Source organism: Myxocyprinus asiaticus, chromosome 40 (genome assembly GCF_019703515.2).
Source record: "Myxocyprinus asiaticus isolate MX2 ecotype Aquarium Trade chromosome 40, UBuf_Myxa_2, whole genome shotgun sequence".
In the NCBI taxonomy this organism is placed as follows: Eukaryota; Metazoa; Chordata; class Actinopteri; order Cypriniformes; family Catostomidae; genus Myxocyprinus; species Myxocyprinus asiaticus.
In genome coordinates, this window is record NC_059383.1 from 16,575,426 (window position 1) to 16,591,236 (window position 15,811).

The following is a 15,811-nucleotide window of genomic DNA, read 5'->3' on the forward strand; positions in this document are numbered from 1 at the left end:
GCAACAGCTCCAGTACCCACACAGCTTTCACATTTAGGCTTACAAAATCTTATGAATAACTCTTTTATATTATATATTTATGCACTATATATATATGATTTTTGTGACATCTAAATAAATCATTTCACAGTTTTTAACTGTGGATAAATTCTTGAGGTTAAATTAACTGTGACATTTTTAATCGCAATTAATAGTAATCCCTACACGGCATACACAGTCATTCTGCCTAGCTCTATTCCACATGTTCTCTCTCAATGAAATCTTTTCTCTATGGTTCTTTTCATTTCTCGTTAACACTACCAGGTGTTGCCCCAAGATGCCAATGAAATTACAGTCCGATTACATCAGATAGCATTTGGCAATCTTTTTTTTCTGATTTCAGATTTCACAGATCTTCTTTACTGAATAAATAGGCTAGGGATGGGCACAAGTACTCAGAAGTAACAGTAATGGTCGACCACGAAAACATAATCACTGGCATGTCTTTTCAACTTCAACTTAATTTTGCGATTAGTTGCGTTGATTTTTATCTTGAAATTTTTGCACACACACACACACACTACACATCTACTAAACACAGCATTATACTAGATTTCAACAGCTACATTGGAAAAGTGAACTTGCCAGTAAATGAAGTGTTCTGCTTGTTTACAGTAAATTGTACAGAATTATTTCCCCCATGATCATGCCAAAGTCTCAGTTCTTTTGACATGGCAAGCAGTGGTACACACTTCTGAGACCTTTATTCAGTTAGCTCTTGGCCAATCTGTCAGACTCACTCCATTCAGAATGGTCTCCAGTGGCTCTTACTGTCGAACTAAATCCGCACCTCCACCTAGTCAAGTGCAAACAGGACTATAAAAGCTCAGTAGCCCCAATACTACAAAGAGAAAAAAAGAGAAAAGAATAAAAGACCAGAACTGACCCGGAAATTCACTTGTGATTACAATATGATGGTAAATGCATGTTCTGTATGTATAGCGAAAGTTTACTGGGAACAGACATGCAGTCAATATCCATCCAAGTATAGTGAAGTAGTTTATCTTCTTTGATGAATGAATGGCTCTGTGGCCCTTCGGCATTTTATTCTGGCATGTCAGACCTCGACATTTCTCCTCTTGTCTGTGATGGGCTGTCCTGCTATAGCCTGAGGGACTGCACCATTCTGCACTGGACTCTCTGGGTGATGATGGTTAGACTAATTTCCACTGGTCAGGTCACACCCTTTAGACAAAGGCTCGCTTGTGGACAAATACACAGTGTACACTAAATTACCCTTTTTTTTTTTTTTTCTTTTTTTTTTTTTTTGAAACACAAGTGTGTCAAAATCAAATCAAAACACAATTAGATATGCTGCCAAATTTGCAAATGCAAATCAAGGCATGGTAGACTGCATATAAGTTTTGTATAGTGGTCGGTTGGAAGAGATCACCTAATAAGGAAAGGAAGAAATTGTCTTCAGCTAATTAGGGAACAGGCTTGGCTTTACATTATCCTCTGAATGTCACTGCTGCATGGTGTCTTTAGATGACTTTGAACTATTAGAATTTATTTAGCACTTAGGATTTATTCAAGCTGCACAAAAATCTGATTGGAAATTTGGTTGCCAAATCTGATCTTTGGGACTGACTGATGAAATCGGATGCATTTGTTTATTTTATTTATTTGTTAAATTTTATTATTATTATTTTTATTTTTTTGGATTTTTCCCCTTTTTCTCCCAATTTGGAATGCCCAATTCCCAATGTGCTCTAAGTCCTCGTGGTCGCATAGTGATTCGCCTCAGTCCGGGTGGCGGAGGACGAATCCCAGTTGCCTCCGCGTCTGAGACAGTCAATCCGCGCATCTTATCATGTGGCTTGTTGAGCGCGTTGCCACAGAGACATAGCACGTGTGGAGGCTTCACGCCATCCACCGCGGCAACCAAGCTCAACTCACCACGCGCCCCACCGAGAACGAACCACATTATAGCGACCACGAGGAGGTTACCCCATGTGACTCTACCATCTCTAGCAACCGGGCCAATTTGGTTGCTTAGGAGACCTGGCTGGAGTCACTCAGCACGCCCTGGGATTCAAACTAGCGAACTAGTGAATTTATTTGTTAAATTTGAATGTAATCATCAGCATGTAGCAACTGAGAGTGGACTTTTTCATATACAAACTTAGAGTAGCTGTCAGTGTTGAGAGGATGGAAATTTTGACTTTACTCAAGTCTATCAGTCTATCATGATATTGCGCGTGGTGTTAAACTCAAGAGGTGCATGACAGAACATAAGGGACAGAGGCATGTAATGCATATACTGCATCCAAACTTGGCCATTCACTATTTACTACACTACTACATACACGAAAAAGTGAAAATGAGTGTATCGGACACTGATTATTGCCCAGATTCCTTGACGTTACATTTTTTTAATCAAATTTCAAACATGGATGTTCTCTCTACATTTGTTGCCTCTTCTGCTGACACTTATTTATTCTAAAATAAATATTATATTAGTTCTTTTATTTACTTGTAAATCTTTTTGTTTAAATCAAGATGAGAACTGCATTTGTGCTTTTGTAAAAGGCAGAGATTAGCCCCACAAGTTATTGAAATCACTGTGTAATAAGTACATGTTTCCGTATTCTGTGTCAGTCAGGGTCTGGTCTCTTAGCAATCCATTAAATAAGCATTTACTCTCGAAGCCATGTCAGAATGAGCTGCTAATTTTCTCTCTTTTAGACTTCACTTGAGCCAGTTGCTTGAGTGAAAAGGCCAGAAGTGTGGCTGACCTAAAATGAAAGGATTTTGTTTGGAGTAGCTCCTCTCTTGGAGAACCACTCATTAAAGGTGCCCTCACCTCTGTCCTGCCTGGATGGAGCAGCTCTCTCCTGGGTAATGACTACTTTTGTGAGCAATTGCAATGGAGCCAGACCTCCAGCTTGGTATTACTGTCTCTGTCTGAATCATTTGAATTCCCAGGAGCAGGGCCCGGATTAAGGTGGCCTTAACTGACACAGGATTTAATAAACGAGTTGCGCAATGCAATAAAAATTGAGTCGACACAAGCAAATCACTCAGCGACACACTAATAGGGGAGTTCTCTCCTGCTTCAGCAATCCCTTTGCGCGTAGAGTATGTAAACAGGAGGTCGAGCAGAGATTAAGACCTGCTTTGTCTCAGTCCATGGTTTGAACCTTTCCATGAGGAGCCCCTACTAAACCTCTCTACCTTTTTGTGGGCTACACAATGGCTGTAATGAGGTTATGGTAATAAATAAAATGTATTAAGTAGTGGTGGGTGATATCGTTAAAATCTTAAATCACAATATGAGTAATATCACGATAACGATATATATTACAATTTTTTTTTTTTTTTTTTTAACTAAATAAAATTGGTTAATAAAAAAGACTGAATAGAAATGAATTAATGCAGAGTGCATCTTTTGGCTTCCATACTATTCTTTAGTGTGCTTCATTTTGAGGTGGTAAAACAGATTGCTTGTATTACCACAAGTGATTATTGTCGCAAACACAGTTTGCAGATTAAATTTCTCTGCTCCGTATCGGCTTTTGTGAACCAATGTTTAATTGTCGCACCTGTTTTAATAACAAGCACCTTTTAAAAATTTTTTGCCAATTCTATCGATCATATCAGCAACAATTTGTCAAATAATGCTCAAATGATGGAAAACTACAGATGCGCAATGTCGTCAAGCACACTTTCGGCATGTTAAAGAGATGATCTGGATCACAGTGATACTGCACAGCAGAGTGTGTCAGATCACGGTGGTCTGCTGAATCTTCCGCTATATATCACTCAGAATCGCCCCACAACATTGGAATCGCAAGTGTAAATTGCATTCAGACACGAGGTTGTGTGTGCGTTTGCACAGTTGCCTGATCTGCATAATTCCTTTACTAAATTGGGCGCTAAATCAGCTTGTGCAAATAACTGGTGATTTTACTGGCTGCAAATGATTGCAAATGGATATTTACATATTGGAACATGCACAATAAAGCATAATCTCTGTCGACTGACACTTTATATCATCGCCATGATATATATCGTCACCCTGAAGCAACTTGGGGTTTTTGTGCAACCAATAGAAAGTGTTTTAGGGAGCTGTAAAATTGGAGCTGTATCAGTGTTTCCCCTAGGATATTTTCATCAGTGGTGCTGTTCATCAGCGGTGCGCGTGTCCGAGAGCCTGCAATGGCGGCAGTGGCGGACTGGCCATTGGGAGAACCGGGACTTTTCCCAGTGGGCCGGCTGCAAAATGGGGCCGTATGGGCCGCCGCGTTATGCAGAACGCACCACAAAACGGCACTGCGATATGCGGATGGAGGCAGCGATATGCAGAAAAGGACAGCAACGTGAACAAGAAAAGGAGCGTGTGCTTATCAAATGATATTGCGGAGTGAAAGACAGTAACACCTACTCCTAAACATAAAGATATAGGGAATCAAATTTTGGCACGACACCCGGCCAGCGCAACAGCGTGGAAACATGGATTGAAGAGAGTGAATTTGCTCTCAGCTATTTAATTGACTCTTACTCAGGAAATTATTGCACATGTATTAAAATGCATTTTGAACTACCTTGTATGGCTGTGTGACCCAATTTGGGTCGCAACCCATACTAAGTTTAAGAAACTCTGCGCTAGGAGAGGTTAGCAAGTGTTATGAATATTAATGAAACATGTGACATGTGAAACATGTCCCATTATAGTGTTTTATAAGGGAGGGGGGTATCTTGGTTAGTGATCCTCATTCATCCTGTTTCATTACTTTGTGCTGTGGACACTGATGTTTGTTTAGAAGTGGCGCTCTTCATCACACCGTCTGAGCATGCAGCCTATTTGATGTAACATCAATGCTTTGTACAGAAATGAAAGGGAAGGCCGTCTAGCAAGGTATTGTATGAAAATTTGAAGGAACAGGCCTGCTTACTAAACAGTGCTGAAAATACTGCCTTGTGTTTGCATGGTGTTGGTAGCCTGCTGTTTGAAGACTAGAGTCACCCACCTGTAGAAATTTTAAATGGGGTTATAAAAATACATAAACAAGTGAAATGATGTTGTAATCAGACAAGATAAATGAGAGGTGAACAAAACAGACATCCTTACACTTACCAGCTACGATGTCGAGCATCCGGCTTGAACAGCGGCCTTCCTAGATAAAAAATCACATGAGCAAGTGTTAAAATATAGTTTTTCAAATAATATGTTATAGTAAAAGGGTTTGACAGCAGTGTGTGAATTATAGAGAGAGAGAGAGAGAGAGAGAAAAAAGTGTTTATAAAGTCATAATTAGCCATTGTAGTCGTGATTTTGTGTGATTGAATAAAACAAACAGCGGCACATCAAATTCAGTTTGTTAAAATGTAGTTATATTAACATTGAGTCTATAAGACTAGGTTGGATTATTTGCTGTCTTGTGTGGTGTCACTTGCTTTTCATAGAGTAGAGGGACTTCACCTATTTCAGAAGTTCATGGCCCACCTGAGATTGATTTAGGTCCCTCCAATGAAGCGCTTGTTTCCAATTATAGTTTCAATTTACCGTATAATTGCAGATACATTTTACCATTAAAAAGCAACACAGAGGAAGATAAACCTATGGAGATCAGTGTATGGAATGGTTCACCAGTTTACCATTAAATACCTAATTGTATTGCAGAATGAGTGAGTTTATAAACCACATTTTAAATCTAATCAAATCAGGGCATTAGATACACCACAAAGGATATCTGTCCTGACAGCTTTTTATTGCAAAACGAACCTCTGCACAAAACATGACACAGTCTATTCTTTATTTTGCATCAGTATTCTCAACCACACTCCAAATGCTTATTCCTCATATTTTTTCTCATTATTGTTTGGTAGTAATCCAAAGTTCTAAATGGATCAAATAAAGATAATTGGAGGATGATTCCATTTGAAACTCAAGATTGGCTGCCAGGGCAAAGTTTTATTTTCTTCCATACTCTCCCTCATGTGCAACAGTTTAGCAGATTAGTGGAACTGCAATGCGATATATTATGTATGATTGATAAGCTAATTATTAATTGAGTTTTGGATCTGATATGCCCCTATTTCATGTTGTTTTTGCCCTTTTGAAAGTTGATCATAATAAAAATATGTCATATAAAACCCAATCCTTGCCGAGCTGTTTAAAAAAAACAACAATAATAATAATAATAATAATAATAATAATTCTGTAAGGTCTTAAAGAAATTATGTCCCTGCCTTATTATTTGAAGGGATCGCTGAGAACCTGCATAGAAGCCTGCATGAAATGATTAATTTGAGAGCAAAAGGATCTCAAAGAGAAGACAGTCCCGTCTATTTCTCTCTTCATTGCTACTCAGTATAATTTCAGGAATAGATTTCATATCAATGTATGCAAATAGATTAATCTGGCTTCATTGGAGCGGACATAGAGAGTGAAAAAGGGAGCAATTCTGTAAGATGTGTTGGCCTATCTTTCCAGCGGAGTAACCCAAGGAAACATTGATTGAACATCCAAGGATAAAAAGATTTAGTACATTCAGCCGACTGTGATGAATGGTGACGTCCATTTTTTAACATGCCCTTCACAGACGGGCACACAGCGCACCAACATGCCGCAGTGGATTTGTTTCTCGTTAAATGTTGAAGTTTCCACCGTCAGATGTGCTGAGATATAGAAAGGTAAAATCATCCCCAAGGCAGTTCATTTAAAAGATGCAGAGCCGCTTCATTTCACCCCCCAAAGTGGTTCATTTAAGAGATACAGTTTCTTCATGAATCATTTGAATTGGTTATTCAATGGAAAGTCCTTATCGTCTGAGAAGTCTGTAGCTGATGCATGGCTCTGTCCTAATAATTGCATTGGAGCACGTACATCGGATTCCTTTGATGCTGTGGGATCTGTGCATTTTCGAAAGGAATGGAATTGTTGTGAAATGCATAAAAAAAGGTAGAAGGAAGAATATGGTAAAAAAAAAAAAAAAAAAGGTAACTACTAGGACTAGGGCAATTCAAATATTAAAATGCATATAAAATATATTTGTGAGGGCTTTGCTGGTGATAATTACATTAAAACACATTTTATTAAATTGCATTTATATTTCATTTAATAATAATAAAATATAGAGTACAATAATAAAATTAAACAACATTGTGAATATTGTGATGATTTCTTATTTAGTCATTAATTTTTTCATGACCATGCCATTCAACAGTCTTAGTTTTGTAGATCCACTGCAACCAGCGCTATCTTTATTTTCCGTATTTTAAAATTTTCCATGAAAGTGCGCACCAAATGATTCAGCAGCGCGTGCGTGAACTTTCTGAGTCATTTAGACTGAATCGCAAACCGATTCAGAACGCTTTGCTATCACGTGTGACTAATTCATTGTAAAGAACCGACTCAGATGAGCGATTCATTTGCGAGTCTGACATCTTTAGTTCTGATTCAAAACCGGCGATAGTGATGTAGCGGTGTGATAGTTTTGTGTTCTCATTAATTTTAGACCGTCTCTGATTTAAACTTGAGTTCAGTTCATTTTTGTGAATCTGTTTCAATGAATTTATATAGAATTTATATAGAACTCTAATAAAACTATTTGTTTTTTAGTGTCATCACTAGGGGTGTAACAGTACATGTATTCATCCCGAACTGTCACGGTACTGACGTCACGGTTCGGTGCATGCAGTCAGACGAAGAATAACATCTGAGTCAGTCACAGGCGATCCACTCCAATCCAGAAGGGGGTACGCGTGGTAATGCAACGCTGTTTGCTAACTGCCACAACAGGAAAAAGAGCACAAGAAGAAGAGACCATCTATGCACCAACCCAAAACAAGAATGGCTTCAAATACACAAGTTTTATTTTTCATTATTCTATTTATTTTGTACTTTTATAACACAAGATATGCTATTCAGTTTTGTAGCTGATTGTGACCAAATACCGTTTGTTTTTTATCAATCCTACAAAAAAATATGGCCTATGTAAGAATGCATTCTGTTTACTGCTTAGTGCTTAATACACTAAAGGAGGCTGTAATGTACCAACTACCTCAGGGGGGACTAAATGCCCCTAGGTAGAACAAACTGTAATTTGCACTACTGTCTGTTCAAAATAAATGAAAAGAAACCTAGCATTTGGGATTTGTTGCTTTTTCCTGTAGTACCGAACTCGTATCGAACCGTGACCCCAAAACCGAGGTACGTACCGAACCGTGACTTCTGTGTACCGTTACACCCCTAGTCATCACTACAAAATTGTCACATAAGGAAAGTGTAAACATGTTGGAACTCTCTGTTGTTGTTGTTTTTTTTAGTGCATATATATATATATATATATATATATATATATATATATATATATATATATATATATATATATATATATATATATACACAGTATATATATATACACAGTATATATAATATATTAAATGTGTTTTTTGCTATATCGCCCATCCCCAGTTGCTACAGGTTGTCTGGCTCCTTACAGTAGCTTAAGTATTTAGGAATAGCCATATGCCCACATCCTGTTCATACCAGCTGTAGGTAAACCTCTAGTTTTGCTAGTATAGCAGGGAGGCACATAATAGTGCTATTTATCACCTTTATTTATCATCACGGCTGCCCTCTTGACTTCTCATAATTGTGCCTCACAGGAGGGCTTGAATGTTTCATTAAGGATGTAGAGGACAATCAGGAAATTGTTTTCTCCCCACGTATTAAATGAGGAAGAGACTTTAGATGTTTGAAAGCCAAACCTTATTGCCAATTGGCTGGCAGCCACTGAACTTAAATAATAATAATAATCATAATAATAATAATAATAATAATAATAATAATAATAATAAAACTCCTGAATCAATTTGCTTCAGGCCTGAGCTGGAATAAACAGAAGGTTATTATGAAGGGCTAGAAAAATGCAGAATCACTAAGTGGACTTTAGCTGCTTTGAAAATGTGCACTGGGAGGCTGTTTGTGCTGCTGTCTGTTTGGAGTAAAGGGCGTGTTAGTTTAGAGTGTAGAAGAACACTTCAAAATTAGTGGGGAAATATTACAGCCTCTGCCTCCTGCTAAATTCACAGCAGCCACAATATGCCACATATAGTGCCCCCAAAACATATATGGATAAAAAAAGACACACTTAAAAATGGATGAATTTCATTGCAAAAATCAAATATATTTCAAAAATTTATATTTTAAAACTATCAAACCAACTCAGAACTTCTCTTTTCTGAGCTGTATCTGCAATCACTTTTTACCAGCTGGCCTCAAAGTGATTTTTTATTGGATGTACTAAATCAGAGTTTTAGAGTAACCAGTGCAGTTCATCACATTCTCTATGCACATGTTGCACTAACGTTTACAACCAGAATGTGTCTAAATATGTCTTAATGTTGATTATATTGTTTTTAACACCTACTAAATATTTTTCTTAAAAAAGTGTCTTTGTGAGAAATGCCACTTGGTTTGATATTTTGTTTGAGCAATGGCTCTTATACATTTTTTGAAAGAATAAAAACATCTGATGGAGTGAAAGGAATGGATTAATTTAGCAAATGTCCATTTTACTACGACACCATGTTTACAGAGAAATAAGCATTGTAGTCACTAAATTTTCCCTGGGGTATCTTTAAAGCTCACTTGAATTTGTTTTGGATCTTGAAGACAGAGACTTTTTAGACATGACATTATGGTCCTTTAGTAGTCAGTCTAAAGCCAGTTTCCTTAAGAGGTACCTGCATACACAAACCACTGCCTGTTTAATCATTGACTGACTGGGCAGCAAGGCAGCTGCTTTATGTTTCGTACACAACCGTATTCACAAAAAGAGAACTGCCTCTAATTAGCGACCACTGTTGACTTAAGTATTCTCATCGCCTTGACCGCAATACAGTTCTACCATCCTTTCCTGTCTTCTCCTTGTGTAGATTCAAAAAATTAGAAATGGCCCATAGTGTGAAGTCATAGTCCCCACAGGATATTTTTAGCTTTGTTGACTGTATCCCAGTGGGCAGCTGGAGCCCCGTATCTCTGAAGCAGCTGTCAAACAGGTCTGAGCGAGGGCCAGCTGTGGAGAAGGGCCTCGGTCAGCAGACAGCTCACCCGCCGCTGCCACCCAATTATCAAATGTCGGTCGGTATTCTGCAGGAGAGCGCATTAGTGAAAAGCTGCAACCTGTTGAGGCAAACTGTCAATTATCTTCAGGATTCTGCTCAGCCCAGCATGTGCCTTTCTCTTGCTGGGTTCACTCCAAACACAGAACCTTCCCTCGTACCAGAACAGAAACACATACATATCGCTGGGATTCATTACCCAACCCTCACGTCTCTCTGTCTGATAATGAGGTTTCTGCACAGCCAAAGTTTGAAGATCACAAGCATAGTACCTGTAGACCTCTCTGTCTTTCCATTTCTTTCTAGCTCCCTCCGTCGTTCCCCTTTTGTCATCTGCATGCTACAGCGAGGACAGCATGTGATTCTGTTCGTCCACATAGCGAGTGTGACCAGAAGCCTGGGGCGAGAGACCTCTGCTGGGACCACCCTCTCTCGCTCTCTTTGGCTGGCTGTCTGTCTTATTTGCTCTAGTTTCTCTCTCCCTCTCTTTCTTCATCTGTTTCTTCTGTTTACTCTGTAAGACCTTGAACTGCTCCATGTGCCACCTTGCCTGCCGATAATTATGTTTCTGGAAGGGAGAAAAAGACCCAATCTTTTGTTCTCGAACGTGCTGGACTCTGCCCACTGGCAGAGCGCTCGCTGATTATGGATGCGGCGCCTTGTTTGTGTTTTGTCATGCCTAATTAATTTCTTGCCAAATTACACACATGCATTTTCAGACCATGTCCACAACACTATTAGAGCGTGGGTGGTTTTTGACTCAGATTTTTCCCCCTCTTCCATTTCCTCTCAGCTCCAGTACACTGTGCAAGATGCCTTGAGGACTCAGAATCCATTAATGTGGTGCATGTCAGTGGCTTCAAGCCCTTAAAGCAAGCAAACCTTTCACAGGGTCCTGGCAGACCAGATAACAAACTTCCTGCTGAACCTCGAAACCAGACCAAAGGAGGGAGGGTGGGGGGGGTGCATATGTGATAATCACTTAGGAAAACAGCTTCATGGTGATGAAGTAATTACATAGAGCACAGTGACCAACATGATCCCAGCTCAAGGCATTAGTCACATCAATGCTCCAACTGATAATTTAGCCTTCTACTGACAATCCAGCATGGTCTCGGGAGTGAGCTGGCTAATGAGGACTCTGTAAAGGTTAAATAAACAAAGGAGAATGAAGGGGGTGGGGCGTGTGGAGGAACACCAACATCAAAGATCTCCAAGCTGATGTAGACCTCAATGCAACAGGCTAGCTCATTCTTTTCAATGAACACCCAGCACTGGTCCTAGAAAGTGCTGGCTTGGGTTTTTGTTCCTATTGAAGTCTTTCTAGACATTCTTAGAGTTGGTGTATTACTGGACTGAAGCTTCTCACACAAATTACTCTCTTTCTTGGTTGTGCTGCTTTGTCCGAGATAAACACAAACTTTCCATTTACACAGGATCTGAGGAGGTAATTGTAATTTGATTCCAATACCAGTTGGAATTATTTTAAAGCACCTTTTATTTGGCCACTACATTTCCTCATTTCCGCATCATTAGACTAATTTCACGATCCTTCAGGGCTGCACAATTAATCAAAATAACATCAGAATATGGTCATATGATATTATTACACCACAAAAGGCCGTACATGGTTTATGTTTGCTTCGGAGTGAATGGGTGTCACACTGTTCTGTGTGCACATGTGGGGCTCTCAGAGCGGTTTGCGTACATTGTGAAAGCAAAGTGCTGCAGGTTCACACATTCACACAATTCCAAACTTTATCAAGATTTATATCAAATAGGCCGAAAATTATTTTAGCCATATTGCCCAGCCCTAATGTTTAGTCTAGGCTGGTTTACTCTGGTTGGTGCTGGTGTGCTGAAGTTCCAGCAAGACTTCCTTGGTCAACCCGCATCACCAGAAAAACACATGCTGTTCAAAGTGATGGGCAGTAGCTTCGCTACAAATAGCGAAGCTATTAGCTTAACTACATTTCTGAGTTGTGAGATGGTAGCTTCGCTAGTTTTTAAATCAAGTAGCTTTTCAGTAGCAAAGCTATATTTTTGAATACATAGTGGTGTAGCTTTGACAAAAGCTACACCACTACATCACTATCGCCAGTTTTGAATCAGAACTAAAGATGTCAGACTCGCAAATGAATCGCTCATCTGAGTCGGTTCTTTACAATGAATTAGTCACACATGATAGCAAAGCGTTCTGAATCGGTTTGTGATTCAGTCTAAATGACTCAGAAAGCTCACGCACGTGCTGCTGAATCATTTGGTGCACACTTCCATGGAAAATTTTAAAATACGGAAAATAAAGATAGCGCTGGTTGCAGTGGATCTACAATCTATGGAAACCAAACCTGCAAATACATTCTATCGTTTGCCATTGATGAAGAAGGTCTTTATTAAGTTCAGTACATGTGCAGCTTGTGAACGACACTGCAGGTAAAGTCATTTTACCACGAAAAGAGTATCAAAACATTTAGTTGCCTACACGAAAACACATTAAAAAAGTACCATGGCATTACCATGTTTTTTTGGACATGCACCATTACCTGGGGGCACCATATTAAGACAATAGTATATGAATAAGTTAATCATATAGTAATATACCATAGTAGTACCATGGTATTCTTTGAATTACCTTGAAGCACTGTTTATATTCAATTGTAGAGTATATGACTATGTATATATAATCAAATATCAAATTACCATGATAGTACCATAGTATTCTTTGAAGTACTTTGAAGCAAAATGTAAAAACAGAATAGTACATAAATATGGTAATTGTATCTCAAAGTACCATGGTATTACCATCTGATACCATCAGATATCACACTGTTATTGCCCAGATGTGCTCACACACACACAAAGAATTTCCCGCTGATCAGAAGCATCTAGTACATACAGAATTACAACAGTTCACCAGCAAAACTGCTTAGTTGACAAAGCTGGTTGACCAGTATGGTGTTTTTGGTAATTGAGGTTAAACAAGGAAGTTTTGCTGGTTATGTTAAGAAGCCTTTTTGAAGGAGCAGCGTTTCAAGCGTCTCATGGTGGGGGCCAGCAACCAAAACACAATTTATGGTTGTTACCAACTCTCTTTTTTTCCAGCAGTGGTTTAAGTGCCTTTCTTTTCCAAAACGTATCTCTTTGAGGGGTGGAATTTGTTGTTTATGGCCAGTTCTTAAAAAAGCAAAGATAAAATTTATTTTGGACTTTGTCTAATTTTTATTTTATTTTATTTTATTTTTATTTTTTTACGTTTTCTAAAAGTTACACAAAAATGTCCCTCTGACAGAGGTAGACAATCACAGCTACAGTACATGGTTTTTCTTTCTGGAAGTGGTCAATGGTGACAATCGATGCTCGAAGTCCAATCATTGGCAATTATTTCAAATAGTACACACCCACATTGCTAAGCATCCAGTGCCTTCCTTTTGCTATCCCTCATGCCTTTGCACATTTCCCAGCTCCCAGCCATGTAACGGTTTTCTCTCACTGTCTGACTTTTGAGGAAACTAAGACACTTGTGTGGTACATAGCCCCGTGGGTGAGCTGCAGGGGTCTCTTCACAGGGTTGTTTGTGCTTTTGTGCCCTAGCAGAATATGGATTGATTCTGTTCTTATTTATTTATTTTTTGGCCACTTAAAGAATACAAAACAAACTCATGTTGTGCCTGACATTACTTCAGCTATCAAAACAAGACGGTAGCTCAAGGGGTTGGAATTATTCCTTCTCTTTGGACACTGTTCTGCTGTTGACGGGCAAGGTTTGGACATCACTCAAGTTTGCAAAGATATTCCTGACACTACTGGAAACTATGAAGTATTATGACTCTATCTGTTAACATGACACTGTCTTTTCATCAAAAGCTGATGCTTATGTTTTGACACACTTTTGCAGATCCTTATATACATAAATATTTGATATTTAGTTCAGCATGATGATATGTTCCATGCTGTCAAGACAAAATTTCTCTTTTGGATTATCACTCTTTAAAAACTCTGTAGAACATTTTTAAATTCATTGATGAAATAATTTTAATTCATATTCAAAAGCCATCAGTTTGATGAACCTCTATCAGGTGGCCCAATATGAATAATGCTTGCTTAACCATATCCTGCTGAAGTGTAATGTCATGACATTTAACAATTTGACACACAAAAAGACACAGATTACAGCATTCTACACATAATTCTATATAATACTAATAGGCAAAAAAATATCATATATACATGTTGATGAAAAAAAAAAAAAAACAGCTAAGGCTGCCTTTTTTACAGTGTACCTGCATACATGTTGAATAGCACTAATGAGTTTCTTTCCCTGATATTGGGGTTCCAATTGAAAATGTTAATAATGGTGTGCCGAAGTGAATGCTTTTGTTAATGGCTTTTTGTTCCACATCAGGTAGGTTGAATATGGAGAGATTTCTGGATTTAAAAGTCTCCTATGTAGTTTTGAGGTTGGGTTTTACTACAAAAGCCGGAATAAGCACACATATGCCTGCTGGGCTGTTTCCTGCCTCTTAGGAGGTCCTTCATGGCCAGGATTGAATAAGATAGAATTTGTGTGTGTAAGGTGATGGATGACAGTAGATTGGGTCTGCCCAGGCCAAGTTGGCCTCCTCACCCTCTATGCGTCCCCATACATATAGCCATTGTCCCCACTTTAAGTCTGAAAGAGTCACCTTTATCCATTTGAAACAAATGAGACATAACAGAACTGAGACATTAATTATCACACACGACTCCCTGCAAAGTATGTAGTTATAAATTACAATAATCAAGTATCCATCCACCACACTTTTTCCCCCTTGTCTGAGATTTACATGGACAGGAGTTTGGCGTGTGTGTGTGTGTGTGTGTGTGTGTGTGTGTGTGTGTGTGTGTGTGTGTGTGTGTGTGTGTTTGCTAAAAAGCAGTTTGTGAATTTTCTTCACTTTTAAAAGTTTTTTCCAAGCTCATCATCAGAGCCTTGACAAGAAGGGTTCACTGCAGCTTTACCTGAGTGAAATACGCAACACGTCTTCTTCTTGTGTTCAGTTAGCTTTGTCTCTTGAGTATTTGAGCAGATATATGACTTCAGAGAGAGAATGCAACATTTACCTCAATCATTTCAGCTACTCAAAAATAGGGATGGGATTCTTACTGAATGAAACGATTCTGATTCCGAGTCCACTTAACACTTCTGGTTTCTTATCAACTCCATAAACATAATCATGATAATTATTTATTGCCTTTCACTTTCATTACATACAATCTCTGCATGTCCACAACTCTGAATTTTGGTTTTGTTGGTTTTGCCGTGGCACTATTCAGTAGTATATTTAAATGAAGTGTTATGTCTTCATCAAAAGAAGACTGCAGACATTCAAGTACTATCTAACATCAAGGAGCTGATGAGAGTGTTTTTCTTTTTTCCAATGTTTTTTTGTTTTTGTTTTGTTTTTTGGTTGATTTCACTGAAAAGTGTGTCACAGGCTCTGTGGCGCTATCAGAAAAATACAAAGTTTGTACAACCAGTGGAAGATGGGGGGAGTTTTCTGGAATCTGTTTGAAAACATCCTGGTTACTTGCATAACCTCCATTCCCTGATGGAGGGAATGAGACATTGTGTCGATGTAGTGACACTAGGGGTCACTCTTGGGAGCCCCAAACATCTCTGCTTTTTGAAAAAATGGCCAATGAGAATTGGCGAGTGGAA

At 38.7% G+C, this 15,811-nt stretch overlaps 1 protein-coding gene across 6 annotated transcripts in view; it reads left to right on the top strand.

The window, feature by feature from the left end:
• The window catches only part of LOC127430622 (cell adhesion molecule 1-like), a 486,388-nt gene that overhangs the window by 202,887 nt on the left and 267,690 nt on the right, over positions 1 to 15,811 (top strand). The gene's annotated exons all lie outside the window — the stretch shown is intronic.